The 9,623-nt window shown below is 39.9% G+C and overlaps 1 pseudogene; it reads left to right on the top strand.

The window, feature by feature from the left end:
• Nucleotides 1-2,319, top strand: part of LOC101587314 — a 10,083-nt pseudogene extending 7,764 nt beyond the window's left edge.
• The last annotated feature ends 7,304 nt before the right edge of the window (nt 2,320-9,623 follow it).

Below are 9,623 nucleotides of genomic sequence, written 5' to 3'. Positions count from 1 at the left end.
TTAGTGCATGGTGATAGACCTGGGTCAAGTTTTAGTTTTTGGCATGTAGAGAGCCAGTTTTCCCAGCACCATTTGTTAAAGAGGCTATCTTTCTTCCAGTGAGTATGTTTGGCTGCTTTGTCAAAGATAAGGTGGGTGAATGCTCATTAGCATTCAGGAGACTTCTCAACACAAACCCTAAAATAAGGAGAGCTTGGAGGTTTTTCAAGCCCTATAATAGCTGCAAACGCAGTTTGATGTAACCTGAAAAATATCTTTACAAATATGATGGAAAAATATGGTACTTTCATGAAAAAACACCAGAATAATTCATGACCAAAAAAAAGTCATGAGGGGCTGGTGAGATGGCTCAGTGGTCTAAAGCACCTACTTAGAACAAGCTTAACAAAGCACAGGGACCGTGGTTCAATTCCCCAGCACCACATGCCAGCCAGCCCCGTCCCCTGGTGGGCTGAGCTGGCCACACACACACACACACACACATAAATAAATAAATAAATAAATAAATAAATAAATTTTTTTAAAAAAAGAAAGAAACTCCTGCTGGTGATGGACAACAGAGTGTCAGGATTGAACGACTCTCTGGAGTTGCTACACTGTAATGAAAACCTGCCATCTTCACCTGGGTACAACTCCTGTGACGAGCACATGGAGCTTGATGACCTTCCTGAACTTCAGGCTGTTCAGAATGATCCTACCCAGTCTGTCATATACCAGTTAAGTTCAGATGTTTCACATCAAGAGTATACAAGTTCATCTTGGAACCAGAATACCTCAGACATACCAGAAAATACTTACCAAGAAAATGAGGTGGATTAGCTGACCAAATTAGCAAATATTGCCACCAGCACACAGAGTCCACTCATGCAGTGCTCATTTTATAACAGATCATCTCCTGTACATATCATCACTACAAGCAAAAGTTTACATTCCTATGCACACCCTCTGCCAGGGTCCTCTTCAAAGAGTGAGCCAACTTTCCCTCATCACCACTGGAAGGAAGATACACCAGTGAGGCAAGAGCAGGAAAACAGGGAGTCAGAATCTGGTATTTTCTGCACATGCTCCCTGTCAGATGATGATGACTTGGGATGGTGCAATTCCTGGCTCTCAACTGTTTGGCACTGTTTTTTAAAAGGCACAAGACTGTGCTTTCATGAGGGAAGCAATAAGGAATGGCAGGATGTGGAAGACTTTGCTAGAGCTGAAGGCTGTGATAATGAGGAAGATCTCCAGATGTGGGCACTCACAAGGGCCATGGTTCTGATGGTCTGAAGTTATCACGTGAAGAAAGTATATCATTTGGTAAATTTGTACTGAAGTTGACTTTTGATCCTGGCACAGTTGAAGATGGCTTACTTATGGTAGAGTGCAAGCTGGACCACCCTTTCCATGTTAAAAATAAAGACTGGTCATCCTTCTGCCTGAGTCTCACTGTGGCGCAACACAGCATTCCGTGCTGCAAGGTCCACATCGGCGACGTCTGCCTGCCTCCGGATTCCCCGATGCTATTAATTTTTTTAATTTATTTTTATTTATTTGTGTGTGTGTGTGTGTGTGTGTGTGGCCAGCTCAACCCACCAGGGGGCGGGGCTGGCTGGCATGTGGTGCTGGGGGATTGAACCGCGGTCCCTGTGCTTTGCTAAGCTTGTTCTAAGTAGGTGCTTTAGACCACTGAGCCATCTCACCAGCCCCCAACGCTATTAATTTTGACGATTCAGGTGTTTTTGATCCATTTAAAAGCTATGACTTCATACCCATGAATTCTTTGGCAGTTTATGTGCTGAGCAGTATGGCTCATCAGCACCGTGCTTCCTTGTCTTGCAGAGGACCTAGGGCCAAGATTTTGCAGGATCCCAATTCAGTAAAAATTGTACTCACCTGGATCGTCACAGCTCTCTTCCAATTCTTTGTATGCTTAAGCTGTCAAAAACCACAGTTAAGGGCTGGGGAGATGGCTCAGTGGAATAAGTGCTTCCCTGGCAAGCACAAGGGCCTGAGTTCAATCCCCGGTTCTGCCAAAAAAAAAAAAAACACAGTTAAGGGACTGTGAGTGTAACTTCTCCTAATAAGTGTAAAAGACCAGTGAATGCCTTCATGCTTTTTGCCACAAAGTACAGAGTTGAATATACTCAGATGTATCCAGGAAAAGATAACAGAGCCATAAGTGTGATTCTTGATGACAGGTGGAAGAAAATGAAGAATGAAGAGAAGAAGATGCACACAGTAGAAGCAAAGGCTTTGACTGAAGAACAAAAATGTTTAAATCCTGACTGTTGGAAAAGGAAAAGAACCAATTCAGGCTCATAACAACATTAAACCAGGATGCTACATTCTTAAGTCTGTAGTTGCATAACGTTGACTATTGATGTAAAGGCTTAAGATCAAAGTCTCACTGTTGGTCCTGGATTCGTGTGACCATAAGATACTGAAGCATTGAGTCTTTTTTCTTTTTTTTTTTTTTTTTTTTTGCAGAACTGGGGATTGAACTCAGGCTCTTGCTCTTGCCAGGGAAGTGCTTATTCCACTGAGCCATCTCCCCAGCCCCCAGCATTGAGTCTTGAAATGATTTAATAATATGAGTGAAGATTTGCTTTCTCCATTAGAGCATTAAGCATGCTAAAATTATCAACATTGTAAACCAAATTGACTTATTTCCTTCCAACATTCAAATATGTCTATCAGGTAATATAGGCTTGAAAATTGATATCCTGTGGTGCTAAAGTTTAGTAGAAAGAGATGAAGTGTATACATGTGTATTTTAAATTGTACAAAGGGAAATTTAAAAACATATAACTGCTGTTTATGTATTGGCTCCTTACTGCTTATAATCTGTACCTATACCCGATGGAGAGAAGCAGAAGCTGGCAGTTGGGCTGTCACAAGCATCCGCCACATGGCCCAGCATCTGTGCCAAACACAGGCCCCATCGGGCTGGCCAGTGCAAAGAGACTATAGAACAGGTGCCAGGTGGAATGTGTCGCTGTCCCAGTGAGAAGAGCTATCTGCCACCCTTAGCGGTGGCATGCTGCGATTTTGCACCAGGTGGCAGCACTAGTCCATTATTTTAAATGGAGACCAGCCCAGGTCGAGGTAAAGTAGTTAAAAGTATTGGGATATAGTCACCACAATGGTGCTATTAACAGTTGACACCCTTCTATGTTTTAACTTTGTGTCCTGTATCTCCTCAGCCACATATCTTAGTTATATTTTGTCATCATATCCTTATGGTGGGGGCAGTCTTTGCACTTACTGCAGTGCAGCACTTGCGTTTTACCTTTCCTCCAACTGTCTAAATTAGAGCAGGGACATTGGCAATACAGCTGCTTTGGCTCTGAGCTGCAATCATGGCTTTTATGTTAATTACCAAGTGGTGTTCTGGTTAGGAATCACAGCTGAAAAAATTGATTTCAGTTCCTTACACATCATGATGTTGCCCCTCAATTTTGCTATATTCTTGTATATTATTTCAAATAAAATTTAAAAAAAATCATGACCACTAAGAAAGCACTACAATGGCTTCTGAAGGATAGTAAATGAAGACAAAGAAGACCAAAGTTCCAAGAATTCAAATAGAAGGAATGGTCCAAGAAAGGCAAGCACTTATATATAAGGGAAAGAAAAGGTACAAAAAAGGCAAGAAAATACATATAATTTTGTAGAATTCAAAGTCTTTGTGAAATTTTTGCTTATTTTACTTTCAGATTCTTATTTTGTCTGCTACACCTCCAGGAACCAAAGCCTAGTTTTGTACCATCATAACCACATTATGTTTTCTTATCTCATTTTGTTACTTTCCACACACATCTACATAAGCACTCAGTTCTTTTCATACTTAATTAGCATGAAATATGCTGTTATTATTTTTAATTTTTTAAAAAATTCTCTTATGCTTTACTCCATGTAAAGAATATGAGTTTGGAAAAAAAGGTACAGGGGCTGGGGAGATGGCTCAGTGGAATAAGCACTTCCCTGGTGAGTGCAAGGGCCTGAGTTCAATCCTCAGTTCCACCAAAAAAAGAAAAAAGAGAGAGAGAGAGAGAGAGAGAGAGAGAGAGAGAGAGAGAGAGACCTTATTGCATTTGTAAAATTTTAATTTTCCAGGCCAAACCAATGTTAGATCAGAAAGAGGAGGGGCTGGGGTGATGGCTTAGTGGAATAAGCACTTCCCTGGTGAGCACAAGTGCCTGAGTTCAATCCCCAGTTCTACCAAACCAAAAAAAAAAAAAAAAGTTTGGGTCCAGAGAAAAAGAAATCTAGGCTAATTTAACTAACTTTAGAAACCAGTGGAAGAAATCTTAATGCAAATGTGAGAACAGACCATGTCACCTAGGCACTAGTTGACACAGAAAATATGCAGATTGATTCATAAAACACGATTAGGAGAAAGAGTGGGAGTGATCCACGTGTTGAACAAATAAGTTTCAAAATGTACAAGTTGTGTGGAAACTTTTAACATGTTACTTTCCCTATTGAAATCTTATTGTCAAATAATTTTCTGCAGTAGTTAAGAGTTTGGGCTCTGCAATTAGGCAGTGTAAGGCTCCCAATGGTCCCTCCACTCAGAGAGCCTGGCCTGCTTGTCATCATAAGCACTGCTTTCTTTCTTTCTTAGGGGAGCTCAGCTCTCAGAACTCAGTTCAGTACTGAAGTTAGCAAACAGAGGAACAGAGATAAGGTAGGACAACTAGTTTTTCAGGTTCCAAGAAATCTGGAAGCACCCCCCCAAAGTTACACCAGACTGCCAGAACACTTTAACCACAGATGTTTACTAAGTCTTCTACCTGCCTTCACTCCATCCCTATGACAGCATCACTTCTTGACCTTTTGGCTAAGATCAAGTATAGCATCCCTATAAAGAGACCCACTTTTCTTTGTTCAGGGAAGACAGCTTTTTTCTGCTCTCTGGTGGTCTCTTCTGGTTTCCCCTTCCTCTGTTAGATATTATAGATGGCTTAATCTATAAGCCAAAATCTTCCTCTAACTAGCTATGGAACCAAGGCAGATTATGTAAACTTGCTAAGGTTTGATGTGTTCAATTTTATCAGAGATGGGTATTCCATTGCCATTTAAATATTATAGGTGTGTGAATACAGCAAAATAATCCAATATAGTCCACTTTTCCATAGTAGTAGTGGATTATTTGTAAGACGTATTGTCAGAAGTTGTTGACTTGAGCCTTTTACAGTTCAGCATATAAGTATGGCTTTACTTTTTATACCTTGTTTTGATACTTTTCTGCTGGATGGCTAAAACCAAGATAAAGCAAGACCTATATAACAAGAAATGTAACTTTTGTATGTGCCAAGTTCGGTCAAATACCCTCAGGATTTACCCTGAAACCCTGTACCACAGTTTGTAGATCTTCTGTCAGTGTCAACCCAATTAAAAATACACTGAGACATATAATAGTCAGGATCCCAGATTCAATCCCCAGTTCTGCCGAAAAAAATAGTCAAGATCCCAGAAATCCAGCACAAAAACAATATACTGAAATCCACTAAAGAAAACAAACAGGGCCAGGGAGATGGCTCAGTGGAATAAATGCTTGCCTGACAAGCACACGGGCCTGAGTTCAATCCCCGGTTCTGAAAAGAAAACAAAAGAAACAGATCACATTTAAAGGAAAATGCATCAGAATAACAGCCGACTTCTCTTCACAAACCATGAAGTCACAAAGAGCATAGAGCAAAGTACTTCAAGTCCCCTATGTAAACAAATTCCAGCCCAGACTACTATACCCTGCAAAATTCTTTCAAGTTTGGTGGAGTAGTGAAATGCTTCATGACAAAGAACAACTAAAGAGTTTCATGGTGAAAAAGCCAACCCTGCACAGACTACTAAAAGATGTGTTCAATTTTCAATCAGATCAATAATATTATGTGCCTCAAGGTACTATTGTAGTAATTCTGCAGGATGCTTGTAACTAGCATACCACATGCCCACTGTCATGATTAAGTGAATATGGTAATAGCTGTATTAATCATCATCTTCTGTAGCAATACTAGTGTCAGAATTAAACATAACTGTAAAATATTGGCAGACAAACAGGTCAGTTACTATCTACCTTGATTATACTGAGACTGCTCCCCTGAAGCTTATAAAAGTATTTATTTTAATATAGATATAAAATGTATTCTCAGTCCTATAGTTTTAACTTTGTCTTTTACCTCTTTTCTTTTGATTAAATATCATCTTATCTGACACTCCTGTCCATGCCTTCTGTACAGCATGTAAAGTTCAAATACCATATAAAACATACTTTGGATAGGCAAATCTATAGTTTTATGTGAAACTAATTCTTTAAGCCTCACTTGTTTCCTTAAATTTATTTATATGCTTTAAATTTTTCTAAAACACATCTTATCTTCAGTTGGTGGATTTTCTAAAGATTTTGTCTCTTCACTCCATTACATATAATTTGAGAAATACATATAGATCTACAGTAAAACTAGCAACAGTGGTCAAGAGAGGGCAGCAAAACACCATAACAGGTAAAAACATGGAATACAAATTGAATTATGTATTTTTAAGGAAAATGAAGAAAGAAGGGGGAAAAAAGAAAGAAGGAAAAAACACTTCTGGTTATACAGTTTTGACCACAAGAAAAAAGCTTCGATCTGACCTGAAGCATAGAAATTGGAGTAAAAATTAAAGAATATATATATATTTTTTAATTTATTTATTTATTTTGGGTGTGTGTGGCCAGTTCAGCCCACCAGGGGGCGGGGCTGGCTGGCATGTGTTGCTGGGGATTGAACCAAGGTCCCTGTGCTTTTGCTTAGCTTAGCTTGTTCTAAGTAGGTGCTTTAGAGCACTGAGTCATCTCACAGCACTAAAGAATATATTAAAATCACGACAACACAAATTGTTCTGCAATAGATAAAAGAAATAAAATGATCAATATATTTAATGATTTTAAGATCAAGCAATGTAAAAATATAGTCCAAAGCCAAATTTAACTATTAATCAAATATCTAAAGTTAGAGTCAATGCTATAGTAAAAATTCAACTGGATATAAAAAAAATGGAATCAAGACAAAAGATAGGGAGTCCTAGGCAAGGCTCCTATAAATGTCTGCGAGAGCTTCCAGCTACCCTGCGCTGGCGGGACCTGCCGGTCCCAGCCCAGGAGCAGTCTGGGTGAGACCCACTTCCAACCCCTGGGGACCCCCACCACACTTAGCAGCACCCCCCAGCCTGACTGCCCAGTGAGAATTTCTGCCACTTTCTGCAGAACCCCAGATCCAGTCCTCATCCAGGCATGGAGAGTGTATGGGAGAGCTGCCGCTCCGACTTACTCCAACTTCTCCACTCCAAACTCAGCTAAGGCCTGGCATACTGGCCTGAGGTGAAATTCTGTATCTGCAATCCTTGCAGAGAGAGTAGGGGACAGAACCACCCAGCTAGTCCAGGAGAGGAACATCTTGCTAGAGGGGCACAACAGGTTCACTCCCAAGGGAAGCAGCAGGAAGGAACTGAGCACAGCAGCCAGACCCAAGCCAGGCACAGCTGGATGAATCAAAAATGCGGAGATGTACACCTGAACTTCAGGAGGTGGTAAGGCTCTAACTGCACCGAAGATCTACAACAAAGGTCAGAAGACAGTGCTACACAAAATGACAATGAGAAGGATCAAAATGCAATCTCAGAACCCAAGACCAGACATAACAACTGCAGAGGACACTAACACAGAACAAATTGGAAAACACACAGCTGAAATCAATGAATCAATGGCTTCTGAAATAAAGAAACAGCTGCAGAAAGATATAGAGGAACAAATAAATCCCTGAACAGCTATCTGTTTATCAATAAAACTTTGGAAAAAAAATAAAATAAATAACTGAACATCTGCAGTAAAGAATCAAATGCAGAAACATATGAAGGAAACACAATGCCCAACCAGAACAAGTGCAGAGGACACTAGCTCAGCTCAAATGTATGAATTAATAGTGTCAAAAGTAAATAAACAACAGCAGAAAGTCATAGAAGAACTTAGAGTGGAATTCTTTTCTACTAGGTCAGCTCAAATGTACAAATTAATAGCATTCATAGTAAATAAGCAACAGCAGAAAGTTATGGAGGAACTCAGAGTGGAATTCTTTTCAGAAATAAAGAAAAAATACTCTGAACTCATAGCATCTAAAGTAAAGAATCAACTACAGAAACATAGGGAGGAAAACCAATCTGAAAAGAACACCGAAAAGAATTAATAACTGCTTCTAAAGAAGATCTCGATAAAAAAAATAGAGCAGATTAGAAAAATGATAGTTTCCTTAAATGAGCAATACAGGAAAAAAATAGATCGCATGACTCAGATTCAAAGAGATATAGAGGAATATAAAATCTCAATCACAAGCTTGAAAAACCATTTAAGTGAAAGTGAAGACACAGTTTCAGATCTTGAAGATGCTGGGGCAGCTAGCAAAAAGGTAAGAAAGGATCTCTTAAAACAATTAGGATGTAGCAAAAAATAATCCATCACCTGCAAGATGATGCACAGATGAACAATGTGAGACGAATAGGCATTAGTGAGAAAGAAGGAGTCAATCCAAATGACATTAAAAAAATATGGGCAGAAGTATTAGCAGAAAATTTCCCAAATATGAGGAAACAATCTGACATTCAGGAATTAAAACATACAGAACCACAAGGAGCCTCAACCCAATTAAAAATACACCAGACCCAGTCCTAGCCCAGGCCCAGTGAGTGTGTGGGAGAGCTGCCTCTGCCCCCTACTCTACCTTATCCCCTCCAGGCTCAGCTCAGGGCTGGCATATATGCCTGGGGTGTAAATCTGAAGCTGCAATCCCTGCAGAGAGTGTAGAGGATAGAACCACCCAGCTAGTCCAGGAGCAGAACAACTTGCCACAGGGGCACAACAGGTTTGCCCTTAACAGCAGCAGCAGGAAGGAGATGAGCACAGCAGCCAGACCCAAGCCAGGCACACCTGGATAAATCCAAACGTTGTAGATCTGCACCTGAACTTCAGTACGTGCTAAGGTTATAACTACAACGAAGATCTACAACAAAGGTCAGAAGACAGTGCTCCACAAAATGACGAGAAGGAGGAAAATGCAACCTCAGAACCCAAGCACGCCCAAAACAAGGGCAGAAGACACTAACACAGAACACATTGAGGATCACACAGCTGAAAGCAATGAATCAATGGCTTCTTAAGTAAAGAAACAGCTGCAAAAAGGTACAGAGGACATCAGATTGGAAATAGAAAAAGAAATCCCTGAAATAATAGCATCTGCAGTAAAGATTCAAATGCAGAAACATATGGAAGAAACCCAGTGCCCACACAGAAAAAGTGCGGAGGACACTAGCTCAGCTCAAATGCATCAATTAATAGCGTTGATAGTAAATAAGCAACAGCAGAAAGATATAGAGGTAATCAGAGCGCAATTCTTTTTTGAAATAAAAAAAGAACTCTCAGAACTCATAGCATCTGAAATAAAGAAGCAACTACAGAAACATAGGGAGGAAACTCAATCTGAAAAAAACACTGCAATAAAAGAATTTATAATTTCTTCTAAAGAAGATATCGACAAAAAACATAGAGGAGTTTAGAAAAATGACAAACTCCTTGAATGAGCAATACAGGAAAGAAATAGATC

The sequence above is a fragment of the Octodon degus genome, unplaced genomic scaffold, assembly GCF_000260255.1.
Source record: "Octodon degus isolate 3935 unplaced genomic scaffold, OctDeg1.0 scaffold00419, whole genome shotgun sequence".
NCBI lineage: Eukaryota > Metazoa > Chordata > Mammalia > Rodentia > Octodontidae > Octodon > Octodon degus.
This window is presented reverse-complemented; position numbering and strand designations above follow the sequence as displayed.